Here is a 16,247-nt window from a genome sequence, read left to right on the forward strand (position 1 = left end):
ACTGGCAGGGGCCAAGCCCAGCTCGGGGATGGCCCTGTTCCAACATGACTGTGCACCAATGCACAAAGCAAGGTCCATAAAGACATGGATGACAGAGTTTTGTGTGGATGACACTGACCGGCCTGCACAGAGTCCTTACCTCAACCCAACAGAACACCTTTGAGATGAATTAGAGCACAGACTGAGAGACCATCTCCTCGTCCAACATCAGTGTGTGACCTCACAAATGTGCTTCTGGAAGAATGGTCAAAAATTCTCATGAACACACTCCTAAACCTTGTGGAAAGCCTTCCCAGAAGAGTTGAAGCTCGTATAAAGCTGCAAAGGGTGGACCGACGTCATATTAAACCCTAAGAATGGGATGTCACTGAAGTTCATATGCGAGTCAAGGCTAGGTGACCCAATATAATAGTTTTGGCAATATACAGTGTAGGTGCGAAAATTCAAAATCCCCATGTTATTTTCCCATAGAAAAAAATCTCAAGATACCGGTTCTCCTTATTTGGGCAAAGATGGTGGCTTTTTTTGTAGGCGAATTTCATAGATCCATTATGCTGTAGCCTAAGTGAAAGTAGTTTTGCAGCGCAGTTCACCGTTCACCTCGGTCACCGTTCAGGTAGGCTACTTCACTTTCAGCCAGGAAAACTATGAAGGTTTTTTACCCAATAGCGATGTGTGACAGTGTAGAATGTGCAGACATATCGTTTTCAATTAGGTGGCCTGTGCGTTAAGAGTCATGGGGACAAAAGTGTCCTGTCGCGAACTTGTGCAATCCTCTCGATGCGTGGTGGAGAAGCAGTCCCCCTACAGCGCAAGTAGACTGATGCGAACGTATGCACATGAGGTCTGCACACAGTAGGCAGATGGACAACGAGGTTCGGCAGGATTGGTGTGCTGTGTTATCGTGTTATTGATATTTGCAGGTAGGCTAAAGATAACTGTAGGCTTCAGCCGTTCCGTAAATACCGTATTCGAAATGGAAAAGATTTTTTTGGATTGAACTGATACGGAACAATCGATAATTTACTCTGAGCCAATCCATGAGAGATTAGGCCTATAATAAGAGACTATGAAGAATGCACGATTTATAAAATGGAAGGAAACCTTGCTGCTGTCATTTATCTTTCTCGGTTCTCAGCACCAGAGGTGTTACTTGACTTGTGTGTAGGTGAGTGGTTATGGGAACGTTGCTTGGAAGTTGCGAATGTATGGTTTGCCAGGAAAGTTTTTCTAACGGAATTACTATGCTTTTTTTTTTTTTTTTTGGTTTGGTCTGCATAATGTTCTCCTAACGTTTTTTCTAACATTCGTTTTGTGGTAGGCCTAACAGAGGGGCAACCTTTAGAGAGCTTTACTATTTGGTTGCACTAACGTTCCCCTAACCTTAAATTAAATAAAATAAAAAATAATAATAATAATTAAAAAAAAAACGTTATTAGAAGGTTACTGCAAAACTAACCACAAGAAAACTATAGGCTAACGTTATGTGCTGGCTGGGTTCGCACGTTTCACATTTGTGATGTGAACAGTTTCTGAGAATGTAGCCTACGTGACATCTGTCAGGCAACGCTTGTCGAAACAACACTTGTTAACCCAGATGATTGCAGTTGCGGACGGAAACAGCGATATGTAAAAACGCAGAGGCTACGTGATATGTATCAGGCAGTCTGTCAGAAACAGAGCAGTTGTAAGGAGGACCAGAAGCCATGGGGCTTTGCGCAGCTACGTTTAATTTATCACAATGCGTGTCTTCCTTATAAGCTTCTCATGATTTTGTATAGACTATTAGCTGTAAACTCAAAACAAATAACCAAAAAAAAGGGTACTTTGGGGTTAACTGTAACCATTTTTGAGGCCGTTTAAAACGTGCATCAAATCACACAATTTGGTCGTTTTGGGTGTCGTAGCGTGTAATAAAGGTCGTCAACAATCAAATTGACTACTTTTAAAATTAATTTGAAGAGTTTAAGAGGAGAGTTTTTGGTTTTCTTCTAGCTTGGGTAAGCAGCAGGAGGATAGAATTTAGCAATTGCTGCCAACATAGGCTAGCCTACTGTCAAAAACATCCTTGTGTGCGGATGACGGTCTGATTCAAGCAGGAGGGTAGAATTTGGCGAATTTGGCGGCAGCTGCTGACAAAATACTGTGGGGAAAAAATCCTTGCGGTTTTGACACCACATAATAAACTCAAGGTGAGCCGTACCTCTGCGGACCTGGTTTCTCCACACTATACTTTTGCCCCGGCCGCAATCGCTGCCAATCCTTCTTCTCCTCCTCTTCAGATGAAGAAATAAAAAAGAACGAGTCGATTTGACAATGACAACTTTTCTTACAATCCCTCCAACAGGCCACCGCCAACAAGACAGGCTCAGCAGCCTCATACTGTAGCCTACTGTGTTGCTACGGGACCCGACGTCAGCGGATAGGCTACTATGAGCGCGATTGGCAAGACAACTAGAAATTCTTCTTTTAAACTCTTAAAACGAATGAAAAAAGTAGTCAGTTTGATCGTCGACAACCTTTATTACAACCCACGACACCCAAAACGACCACATTGTGTGATTTGGTGCGTTTTCAACAGCCTCAGAAAATGGTTACAGTTAACCCCAAAGTACCAAAAAAGGTAAAAGCATAGTAATTCCGTCAGAAAAACTTTCCTCAAACCATATTCGCGACTTCCAAGCAACGTTCCCATAAGAAAAAACGTTCCCCTGATGTTGTAGGCTAATAATACTCACAGTCACATACTCACACTAGATGCATGTTTTGTTTTGTACAAGCAATCATTTGCGATTTATCAGGTGCGTACAGACTCAAAGTGTGTGTGTGTGTGTGTGTGTGTGTGTGTGTGTGTGTGTTTGTGTGTGTGTGTGTGTGTGTGTGTGTGTGTGTGTGCGCGTGCGTAGCAACATGCTACTGTTTCGCCAGGGTGCCAAACTTCACTTTTTTTATTGTAAATGTTTATTCTGGTGTTACCAAAACACCTGTAACTACATGCATTTATTCTGTGAACGGGGCTTGGTACAATATTAGAACTTTACACACTACATGTCCATATACTTTTCTATTTCCACATAGATTTTTGTGATCCTACTACCTACCCCACATAGCTTTTCAGCTGCATGAAAATGACACAAAAATACAAACATGCCTTGTTTTATCCTTATTATTGTCAAATTCATTTGTTTTGGAGACTTCACATTTTGGGACAACATTAACAAAGGATTATATTTCTATAGAAAAGACTCATTAATGGCAGGTGTGTCCCAATAAAAAAGTTTTGAGACCCTCAATATCACTTTTCTTTGCATGTTTTTTTCAGAAACTAGGGACTTCTATACAATCAATTAGACTGTGATACAAACTTTTAATCATTGAATGTTACTGAGAACATGCTTGTCTTCCATTCTGAAAAGTTTGGTCAGGCTAGGTATTATACTTTTTAAGATATGAATGTCCAAATATGGCCTCCAAGATAAGGCCTTTCAGACAATGTAAAAAACAAAGGGCAAAAAGCTTGTGTAAACAACAGAATTTAACAAAAATATTTTACAGGTTTTAGTTATGGAACCTAAACATTGTGTAGACAAACTTTGAAGAAAATCGGAGTCGGTGCTGCAACCATTTTCCTGGATTTTGTCTGATTTGACACGGAATGACCCTATAAGGAAGACGTGCAATGTGATAAATGAAACGTAATTGACTAGGCTACTGCACAAAACCTCATGGCTACTGGTCCTCACCACTGCTCTGTTTCTGGCAGACTGTCTGATACATATCACGTAGGCCTGTGCGTTTCTACATGTCGCTGTTTCCGTCTGCAACCGCAATCAGCTCAACAACAAGTCTTGTTGTTGCCTGACAGACAGAACAGAACAGAAACTGTTCAAATCACAAACGTGAAACGTGCCAACACTCACACACTATACGTGCATGATTTGTACAAGAAAACATTTGTGATTTATCAGTTGCGTACGGACTCATAACGTGTGTGTGTGTGTGTGTGTGTGTGTGTGTGTGTGTGTGTGCGTGTACGTGTGTCAGCTTGTCTAGCCTGCTCTATTTGGATTTCGCTCGCCAGCGCTGGCTGGAAACTGCACATTTATCTCCTTTGTCCCCTGCCAGAACCTTTTATTAAATTCTCTGCCGCTAGGGGCGTCTAGATTTCTAGGCTAAGGAGCTTTGGCTCCAATCACAAACTTACCCAAAAGATGCACCGGATCGTTGGTCTGATTGGTTGAAGGATTATCCAAGCTTAGTCATGATTTGAACGAGCTCGACAGTCCCGCCCCAGCCCTCCTCCGATAGAGCACACCTCTCATGCAGTAGAAATAAAGCGCAGACTCCCCATACTAATGTTCGATCTTAAAAGATTACGCTTAGTAAGGTGATAGCCAGACTACTATATTGCCATATTGATTAACAAATTAACTATGCTTATAATATGCTACTTTGCTGACATTTGTCTTGCACTGCAGGTGACAAAAGAGTAAACAGAAATTCACCACAGGACTTATGCAACTTCAATGCAGTCCTGTGGTGAAGTCCTGTTTACTCTTTTTGGAGTCTGCGCTTTATTTATAGAGTTGGGCCAGCACAGGACTTATGTGCAAATGTTTCCTAGTTCCAGTAAGAAACCTGGCTGCTGCATTTTGGACTAGGCTAATTGAAGTCTAGCAAGGGTAGATTGGTTCACACCTAAATACAAAGAGTTACAATAGCCTAGATATTACAAAAGCATGGATTACAGCAACACCATGTAGTGTTTCAGCCTTTATACAGTAATACATTTCCAAGACCCTTGTGATGGTACATTGATTTACAATAGGTTGAATGATGGTGTCTGTATCACTTTTACTGGCAATATGGAACTTGGGGTTTCGGGTGGGAACCCAAGCACAAAAAGAACTACAAAAGTTGACTGCTTTACGGCATACCTCACTTCCCCCACCACTTCCTCAAATTCCGTGAGAGCCCAAACTAGCGCGTATGTTAATGGACGAAGCTAGCCTGGGTGTTCCCATCCTGCCTTGCGTGGTGATTTCAATCACAGTCTGGGAACTAACACCCAAATTTTCTCCTGATGTTGGCGACCAATCACAGAACAAGGGAGAAAGCAAGACCATGATGAGCTATGCAGACACAATGAATTGATCCGTTCATTGGGCGCCACGAATGTCTATCAAATGCGTCATAGCTTAGGGGGTCAGGATTTGACTGATTAGCTTCGCCGAGATTAGCAAGGCACTTCCTCGTCGCCATTTTCCAGAAATACATCATGTCCGGTGCCATTTCTCCCGATTTCTCCTCATGCTGATTGGTGACTGTTCCATTCTCAGCTCATGCACGAGCTTAGTGTGGGCACGAGCTCTCCTTCTGTACCTTACGTCAATCAGTAATCTGTCTATCAGTAATTGGCTAAGTAAAACGGCACCGGAAACAAGCCCCTTGAAACGCCATATTGAAGCCTGAAAAAATCGTTCCATTTTGGCACTTTTCACTAGCTTAGCATTCCCATTGAAATGAATGGGGGCGGGACTTGTTCACTTTCTCCAGTTCTTATAATACCTCCATGGCATAGCTCATCATGGTCTTGCTTTCTCCCCTGTGATTAGTTGCCAACATCAGGCGAAAATGTGGGTGTTCGTTTCCAGACTGCCTTAGCAGCGTGAATGAAATCACCGCGCAAGGCAGGATGGGAACACCCAGGCTACAACATTAGTAGGTCATAAACAAAATATATTGCACTGTCATCAGATATTAAATGGACCCTATTTGAGATCTTCTTTAAAGAAATCTTGATTGTGTAATTCTTTCAGGGTCTGTGTGAGCTAAAAGAGAGAAAACCAACAGGAGGAATTGGGAAAGGACAGGGTGTTTCACTTGGGAGATGGAGGAAGAGGAAGATCAAGCAGGACCTTCTTCTCAACTCATTCAGAAGGAAAAGGAACTCCAGACATCCATGTCTGGTAAGTGTACATTTACTTTGATTATACTGTGTTATCTCACTCACACATAGCCTTACAGTTTTGGAGTTTTGCTTGATCCGACTGCAAAGGTTATCAATCTCTGGATCAGTTGGCTTCCATCCCCTCCATGCTCCTGAAGAAGCCTGTTGATTGGCTGGAGTAGTGAAAGTCTCGGTCTGAACTCACAGAAGACAAACACTTTTTCAGAGCTCAGACCGTGATGTTGGAGTGCACAGAATAGACAGCTAGAGGATCTCAAGCAGCAATCAGCTACATTTGACAAAAGTGTATTTGGATTGGAATCACAAGCTGCGTTTCCATTACAAATATGCGCAAAAACTTTGTCGATATTGTCTTAATGTCGAATATCACAATTTTCGCAATTGCGGTGTTTCCATTACATTCGGCTAACTAAATTAAAATCTCGTGTATTCTCGTGTGCTGTAAGTCATTAGGAGACATGGTGGTTATCAACATTACCCAGATTTAGCCATAGGGATTTAGCCTACACTAAATGCATTCAAATTGCCACCACGTCACGCTGATTATCAGTCATTAGCCATCAGCGGAGGAGGCCTACGTTTTGGTGGGGCAGAAACATAAAATTAAAAATGACATATTTCACAGGAGTTTGTTGTAGTAGGCCTATGCTTAAATCATGTCACAGCCATGTCAGTGGAATATTTCGTAGATCAGCCCAGTTGATTAGTTTCTAAAACTAGAATCTAGATTTCTTTCAGCACCGTTCTCATCACGTTAAACCAGCAAAGCATAGCAACGTTGTTGGGTAAACAAAACTAGTTGAGCGGTTGCGTAGCCTATGCAGCGTTTTTGAGAAAGTGTTGTCGGCAAGTTCACAGCTGTGGATTCAACATTTTAGAATGACACAAGCCACTTTTAATGAAAAAAATATTATTTTTTTACATTATTCTCTCTGTGACACTTCCTGTCGGCAGTCTTCTTCGTCGGTTTCGTTCCTCCTAACATCCGGTTGTTGGATCACGTGACTCGTCAGATGCGAAAAAAGTGTTTCCATTGCAGTTTTGCGAAATATACACATTTCGATACGCTCGAAATACCACCTCACCCGAGCGCAAAAACTTTTTATCGAAACATGTGAGTTTTTTCGAAATGTGTGTGTTTCCATTAAGCACATTTCTTTTCGCAACTCTTAATTTGCACAATTTAATGGTCAATGGAAACGCAGCTACAGACTGCACCTTTAAGAGTGCCCTCCACAACGCTCTAATGTTTGGACTAGCTAGATACAGATCAACTTCAACTTTCAGTGTGTGTGTGTGTGTGTGTGTGTATGTGTGTGTTTCCAGATGTAATGGACTCTGATCCAGATGGGAAGAAGAGGAGAAGAGTCTCCAAAGTGGGCGTGTCTTCATCTGAATCTCACAGGTCAGTCGTTATGGACATAGACATAGAACGCGTTCTATGTCTATGGTTATGGAGGGCAAAACATGTTCAGTTTGGAAGAATGTGCCAAAACAACAGAGTTAAACAGTTAAGCAGGAACTCACTCCACAGACTGATGGAATAGATTAGCTATAAGATATGGCACAAGTACAGTAATTTCCCGCACATAAGCCGCATTGTGTATTAAAGAGTGTTTTAGGCAAGTTACAGTTTTTTCCAATCGTTTACACACTAAAATTAAGATTAACAGACAGTTAACAATACTTAACACTTAAGAAGCAAAACGCCTGCGCAGAGTAGTACAACAGTAAGCACAAATTCAGCTTCACACTTTTTGCAAAACGTTACACACAGTGAATGTCAAAACGTAAAACACATTTCCACACCTTAGACACAGATAAAGATTGTTAGGTACTTCCTTCTCATTATAAAGCCCTGGCTTGCCAATGACCACACTAATGAACAAATTGAATAATCACATCCACCAGGTGTGTAAGCACACATGTGCAAAATTGAAAACACAGCACTCAGGTGTGTTATGCTCGATCCTCGAGGGGCGTTCCCACTGATCTATAACTAACACTGGATAGACATCCCATTGTTTTCGCCCCATCATTCTCTGTCGATCAGTGAGGGTCGAGGCCAGAGGAGCGAGGGAGGACGTATAAAAGCCCAAATGAGAGGCACCCATAGCCTGTGATGTGGTGAACTCTTATGGCCTGATCCAGCTAGACAGAGAGATGATTAGAGTATTATGTATTGTTGTAACTTGTTTGTATTGTTACTTTAGTTTTTCTTCAGTGACTGTAAGTGTACAGCACTTTTTGTTTGTGTACAGATTTTTTTTTCTCTACACTTTACAGTAGCAAGAACTATAATTTTGCAATTTTCTGTTGATTGACTTGTCACTGTAACTGAACATATGGTACAGTAAAAGAAAGAAATATTGCCTGCAGCATCAGTTTTGTGCATTGCTTGATGAGGGTTCATCAAAATATTTTTGTCATCTAAATTATCCTAATGCTCTCAAACAATATGTCTGAATAAGATCCATATATTGGAAGAGGGTTTTTACAGATGTGTTTTGAATTTATTGTGTTGGTGTGTATAAGATGGACACAGTGTAGAATCATTCGGAGAATGTGTTAGTGATATGAGAACAGTATAAGGTTTTATCAATGTGTTTATTGTTTTGACAGAAATATTCCATTTTGCCAACAATCTGTTATGTTCTGCTGATTGGGTGTGGTGTTTGGCTAATTGTGTGATATGTTTTGACAAAAAAGGCCCTGTTTTCAAAATTGTGTGTAAACGATTGGAAAAAACTGTAAAAGAAACAGAACCATATTAACACCATATTAACTGCCCCCCCCCCCCCCCCCCCCCAGTTTACACAGTTTATCCACCTCTTTCAGAAATAAAGTTTACCCACCTCTTATTAGAGTTACTCCACCTCTCAAAAAAACAATTGTTTATTCACCACTTTTAACTTAAAAAAAAAACAATGACCCTTTCTCTGAGTTGTTTATCATTTTTCTTCATGGTGGAATTATAGCAAGGAATTCTGATTGACCAATGACTGGACTTTCCAGACATGCATGTCGTTATGTTATACACATTCACTGCTCACTTTATATTACTATGCTATACGTACACATTCACTGCTCTCTTTATATTACTATGCTATACGTAGTACACATTCACTGCTCTTTATATTACTGTGCTATACGTACACATTCACTGCTCTCTTTATATAACTATGCTATATGTACACATTCACTGCTCTCTTTATATTACTATGCTATACGTACACATTCACTGCTCTCTTTATATAACTATGCTATACGTACACATTCACTGCTCTCAACATCAACACACAGGGCAGTAATTAATTAATTGGTTCACTCCTTATCTTCTGCTCTCTGGATGTTCCCGTATGTCAGTGAATTGTTATCATAATTCTTGTACATTCTGAATTTAGTAAGACTATTGTAGAAATATTGTGGTGATGTTTTTGGTGACATGCTGTACTAAGAAGTGGTACATTTGTGATTCTGTCATTGATCCAGATGGACAGCAGAGGAAGCAGAGGTCCATGAGAAATTCCGATCCACACTGAGGAGCAAGTTTCAGCATCTGGTTGAGGGAATACCTAATCAGGGAGAAGCCAGACTCCTCCAGGAGATCTACACAGATCTCTACATCACAGGGGGAGGGGGAGGGGTCAATGATGAACATGAGGTCAGACAGATAGAGAGAGCATCTTGGAGAGAAGCAGCACTAAGTAGACCAATCAAATGCAGTGACATCTTTAAACCCTTATCTGATCACATACATCACAAACCCATCAGAACAGTGCTGACAAAAGGAGTGGCTGGTATTGGGAAAACAGTCTCTGTGCAGAAGTTCATATTGGACTGGACTGAAGGAAAAACCAATCAGGATGTCCTCTTCATATTTCCTCTTCCGTTCCGAGAGCTGAACCTGATGAAGGACAAGAAACTCAGTCTGGTGGAGCTTCTTCAGCACTTTTTCCCAGAGATAAAAGATTCAGAAATCTTCACCAGCTCAGAGCAAAGGGTCATGTTCATCTTTGATGGTCTGGATGAGTGTCGACTTCCTCTAGATTTCCACTCCAACCTGACCTGTAGTGATGTGACAAAGCCAGCCTCAGTGGACGTGCTGCTGACAAACCTCATCAAGAGAAATCTGCTTCCCTCTGCTCTCCTCTGGATCACCACCCGACCAGCAGCAGCCAGTCAGATCCCTCCTAAATATGTGGACCAGGTGACAGAAATCAGGGGATTCAATGAGCCACAGAAAGAAGAGTACTTCAGGAAGAGAGTCAGTGATGAGAACCTGGCCAGCAGAACCATCACACACCTGAAGTCATCCAGGAGCCTCTTCATAATGTGCCACATTCCAGTCTTCTGCTGGATTTCAGCCACTGTGGTAGAGAGAACATCATCTGATTCAGAAAAAGTAGAAATGCCAAGAACTCTCACTCAAATGTACACTCACTTCCTGATCATTCAGACAAGCATAAAACATGTCAAGTACACAGAGAGAAAAGAGACAGATGAAGAGATAGTTTTCAAACTGGGGCAACTGGCTTTCCAGCATCTGGAGAAGGGCAATCTGATCTTCTATGAAGAAGACCTGAGAGAATGTGGCATTGATGTCGCAGAAGCATCAGTGTACTCAGGAGTGTGTACTCAGATCTTCAGAGAGGAGTCTGGGCTGTACCAGGGGAAGGTGTTCAGCTTTGTGCATCTGAGCATTCAAGAGTTCCTTGCAGCTGTTTATGTGTTCCTCTGCTTCAGAAACAAAAGCATGTCTGACCAACAACAAACCTCCCAGCTCTCTGCTTTGTTTAGAGCTGGGACATTGCATGACCTACACAAGACTGCAGTGGACCTGGCCTTACAGAGTGAGAACGGACATCTGGACCTTTTCCTCCGCTTCCTTTTGGGCCTCTCACTGGAGTCCAATCAGGAACTCTTAATGTGTCTTTTGCCACAGACAAGAAGTCAATCACAGAGCTCAGAGCAAACAGTCCAGTATATCAAGCAGAAGATCAGAAATCAACGTAAATCAGATAGAAAGATTAACCTGTTCTACTGTCTGAATGAGCTGAATCGTCATGCTGTAGTGGAGGTGATTGACAGGAGCTCTGGAACTCTGTCTGTAGAAACACTCTTACCAGGAGAGTGGGAGACTAGGAGATTTGAGTTTAAGATTCCAGTGGAGCAGCTGGATGAGTTTGACCTGCAGAAGTACATAAAGACACCAGAGACTGATCAGACTGAGCTCCTCAGTCCAGATGACGTTCTGCAGAGGCTGGTTCCAGTGGTCACAGCATCCACATCAGCTGAGTGAGTAAAACAGAGAGAGAGAAAGACACTAATAAGAGTTAATTTGTTCATAAAATGCAATATTACTGCCATATTTAGTGTATGTCACATGTCACATGTTAGTCGCATCAGTACTGTGAGTAAACCTGCAATCTGTGATGTGTGTGCAGGACACTCTATGATCAGGGGCAGATCTACTGTGGAGGTTCAGTATCTGCCACCATAATGACAAATCTAGTAATGAGTTGAGTTTTAAATTAGACTTAAGCCTACAGATGGTACGGGTTGAGAATGCACCTTCTCCCGCGGGACTCCCGAAGAGATCCCGCAGGCTGTCAAGCCGATTTTTTTCGAGGCTAAGGCAATGCACCCAAACAACCACCAGGTGGCAGAAAGTTTCAACCCACATGCATTTAATGATGAAGACCGCATATCCGTCAATAGTCGACTCCTTAATCTCATTTAATCATTAAAATGAAGGTGGTGACTGGCGAAATTAATCAAACGACGTTTCAATAAACCAGTGTTGAAATGAATGAAAATGGTTATAGAAAATCGCCTACAGCCTAACGCCGACACAGCTGATTCTTTGATTGATTCTAAGCTGTGTTGATGTAGGGGAAGGGTAAACTGGCGCGCTACAAACATGCTACCAATCAAATGTAATATTAGTAGGACTAGCCTACTTAGACACTTTAGTCATAGGCAACGTTGCCATGTTAATTTGGGCTAGAAGTGCTTGCTTGTGGTGGTGCTCCTGTCCGCTGCTTCTCCCGAATTGTGTTTGGCAAATTTGTCAACAATCAGCTTAAATGTCAAATCATATTTATTTCTCTTTGTCGCCATGGTAGGCTATTGGGGGGAAACGAGATGGTCAGTCCTCGTATTTTTTCTTCGCGTTTCGTTATAAGAAATATAAGTAATAGTTAAAGTCTTCTTCCGTATTGAACAGATACGGGACGCTCTTTGTTCCGTATTTTAAGGAACTACTCAATGCACACACACTACAATGAAAAACACACAAAGAAAACACTAAACATATAGCCTACAACCTAATGACACTTTAATGCAGCGTTTCTCAAACTATGGGCCGCGAAACGTGGAGACTGCTGCTGGTCCGCGAGACATGGAGTGAAATTAGGTCCGGTGCTTCATCTGATAATTTGCTGCGCAATTGACCAAGCAACCGCGGACCGACAGAATTTATTGTTTTTACAAAGTGCCATTATCATTGCCATATTCTCTTAAAACATAGGCTATATATTTGAAAACGAGTTGATTAAAGGTTTCTAATGGTGTTTCTATAATATGATAAAAGCAGAGATTGAGATGTGTGTTTGGAACAGTTTTTCAAATCCCGGGGGGTATTTAGACTCCAGGGTGTTAAGCACTCATTCACAACTGTCCCATCGCTAAATGCTCTCTTGTGTTGCGTGATCACACAAGTATACCTGTCGTAGTGTGCTTTTAATTTGATAGGCCTAATTATTATCTCTGCCAAGGAGGTTGTTTTCATCGGGGCTCAGTGTGAAAGGAACAGGTCAACCCCGCGATTAGGGGTGTGTGACTGATTACTTATTTGGCAAGGCTATCATTAGGCTTACTATGCAATATGCATGGCTGTAGGCAGCTATGAGGCCACTGAGATCTGGACCTCATCGGTTTTGAGAGCTGGAAATACATGTGTTTGCTAAATATCGGTATGCCATGGTAGACAAAAACACTCAAATAAAACAATAGCCTAAAAAATAACAGTAGTGCATAATGGACACGGCTCTATATCCTAAATAATTTTCTAGGTTCGCCATTTGGTAATATGACCTATCCTTACTGACAATAATTTAGATTGAGTACAACTAAAGTTGCACGAAGGCAAAATACAGTCCTAAGCCTATTATATATAGCCTGGCCAATTAGCCTATATTGTAGATGTGCAAAACCAGCATTTGCGTGCGTGCTTGCCGATGAGGTGTAGCCTACAAAAATGAGCATAACATCTGATTATTAAAGTATGGCTGTAGGATATAGGCTACTGGTAAGAGAAGAGCTGGTTTAAAATTCAAGTGTAGTAAAAAAGTTTGTGCACATCCCCGGTCAAGGTGCAGAACAAGAGTAGGCTACCGTATTTTCCGGACTATAAGTCGCACTTTTTTTCATGGTTTGGCTGGCCCTGCGACTTATATATGAAATTTATGAAAAATATATATGAAATTTTTTATATAATTTTTTTTTGTTTGCCATTCCATTAAATGTCTGTAATTCTTTGAAGCTGAATTTCTAAGCCTCCCGCGAATGTTTGCTGTCTGTTGGACTCGGTAAAGTGTTGGGCCATGGTAGTTGTATAATATAACATTAGTGTAGGCCTATTTATCTTGAATTTCCTCATGTAGGCCTATTTTTCTTGGACGCTGTGAAGTAAATTTCTAAATAGCCTAAGCCTCCCTCGAATAAGCTATTTGCTCTGCCGGCTAAATTAGAGTCCAAATCGCCCAAAATGCTTGATTGCATTGCATTCTCCACATTTTTAACTACATTTTCATGGCCTACCACATCAGCATGTTCGTTCATTGAATCTTTTGCCAACTGCTTTACAATTAAGGTCGGGCTCTGGCCTTGCTCCTGTCAGCTTTGCCATTCATCCTTCGTGCGCCTGGAGATCCATCCACGTTTTTAAGTTATCTTACTAACAGACAGACAAACCCCGATGAAAACAATCTGTAATAAGCCTCCCGCGAGTATTTTGCTCTGCTGCCGACTTGTGACTCCACATCGCCCAAAATGATTGATTGCATTGCATTGTCCATATTTTTAGCTAAATGTTTGTGTACAACATTAGTATTTTCATTCACGGAGTCTTTTGTAAATTGCTTTACTATTAATGTCGGCTCTATTCCTTGCCGTTCATCCTTCGTGCCTGTCGTTTTTCATCTCCTAAGCATTTAACCTGCTGCCAGCCATATTTCCATTTCTAACTGCGACTTATAGTCCGGTGCGACTTATATATGGCTTTCTCCTCTTCATGACGCATTTTCTGACTGATGCGACTTATACTCAGGAGCGACTTATAGTCCGGAATATACGGTAAATCATGAAAATTGGAAAAAGGTTCGCACACTTGAAATCCTTCTTTTTTGATTTTCTTTTCTTTTCTTTAGCACAAAGGAATGACATTTCGACTGTGTGGTCTTCTTCAGATTAAAATTCAAGTAACGTGCGCTATTTAACCCCTCGAGACCGACTGTATTGCAGTCTGCTGACACAGCCAGGCGACGCTCCCAACCCAGAGAGAGAGAAAATCGACGGTCGTCTGTGAGATCCATTTCATGAAGAGCAATTGTCTTGTGCGATCATTCCCCCTCCCCCACACTCGTCTAACCAGTTCACTACATTATAGCCTACCTGCGGTTAAAATGAACATGCCTCTGTTTTAAAATAGCCTAGGCTATACACATTTCTAAGTATTCCTAGTATGTAAATGTAGCCTAAATGTTATAGCCATTCTTCTAAGTTGAATAATTTACTTTATATTTGTCGGAGAATTTGTTTGGTCTATTTTAATTAGTTATGAATGTTTGCCATTACTTAATTTGAATTATGATTTTGTTTTTTGTCTTTTATTTTTGTGCACTTTTGGGCGTAACATGGAGGTGACGTAGGTAGGCATCACAGCATATGGTGCCGGCATTCCAGGTTAGAGGGCATGGAGTACAGTAGTCTGGTGAAAAACACTTTTTTGAACACGCTTTTCTTTTACAAACCATTTAAACAGTTATTTCGTTCAGACTTTACCTTGGATTACTTGCAACATTCATTTTTGTTTCTGTAAGGACCAATAAACATCTTTATTTGCCACGTAAAACGAAAAGGCGCGTCAATTCAGCCAGGCTCTAGTGCTTCATCGCAACCAGGAACTTTTTAGAAAAATGGACATCACAAAGTCAAAAAAGTATTTGGATTGAAAGGATTTCGTTACCAGGACTATGGACAAGGAGCTACATCAACGTTTCAAAGTTGGATTCATGGAAGGCCGTGAGTAATAAAAGATTTAAGCAACGTCGGGCCGCCGCGCTCGAAAAAGTTTTGGACTGTTTGCCGGGTGGGAACAAAGAAAACACTTGAAGTGGTTTGAAAAGTTTGAACACTGAATGCTAAGAAAAACGTAACGATAAATGGCAAACATGCATGAGCAAAAAGAAGACGAAGCAGAGGAGGAGGAAATCTTGTTTGAGAAGGAAAACAAATTGTATAAGTTAATCGGAACGCGTAGAGGGAAATTGGGTGTTCTCACCAGAAAACGCAACGAAATAAATGCTTTGATCGAAGCAGGACACACAAAAGAAGAGGTGAAAGGACCAGTTATGGACTTTATTGCATACTTGGAGGAATTTGCGGAACTGCAGAATAACGTGCAATCTTTGTTATCAGAGGAAGAGAAGCAGCCGGACAGAATCGACTGGTTTGAACCGAAGATGGCTAATTTTAGACAATTTCTAGATGGCGTAGAATATTGGTTTCAAGCCGATGAGGTAGACCCCGATCCTCGAGAACCAGCCGAAGGTTTACAAGGTGCAACAGCCGAGTCCGTGTCACCGTATGACAGTGTTTCACAGGCCGCAACAAGGCCGCGCAGTGCAGCCTCCAGTCGGGGCAGCAAGACCTCGGAGGCCCTGTCCGAGGCGAGGATACAGCGCGCTGTTCTTGCAGCGCAATCAAAGTCTTTAGAGGAGCAACTCGACCTCGACATGGAAGCTTTAAGACTGACATCAAAAAAGGAAAAACTCAAACTGCAAACAAAGATAGCTGAAGCAGAAGCCAGAATTAACATCCTATCAGAGGGTGAATTGTTGCCTGCTGATTTAAGTAACCTTGTAACATCCAGAGCGTCAACCGAATACATTCTTCCAACAACATCAAAGAAAGCACAAACAAAGCAAAGAATACATCCGGAACATTTCAGACCTACTTCAACAGAAGTTAAACCAGAATTACAAAGTTCATT

The sequence above is a fragment of the Sardina pilchardus genome, chromosome 22 (genome assembly GCF_963854185.1).
Source record: "Sardina pilchardus chromosome 22, fSarPil1.1, whole genome shotgun sequence".
Lineage (NCBI taxonomy): Eukaryota > Metazoa > Chordata > Actinopteri > Clupeiformes > Clupeidae > Sardina > Sardina pilchardus.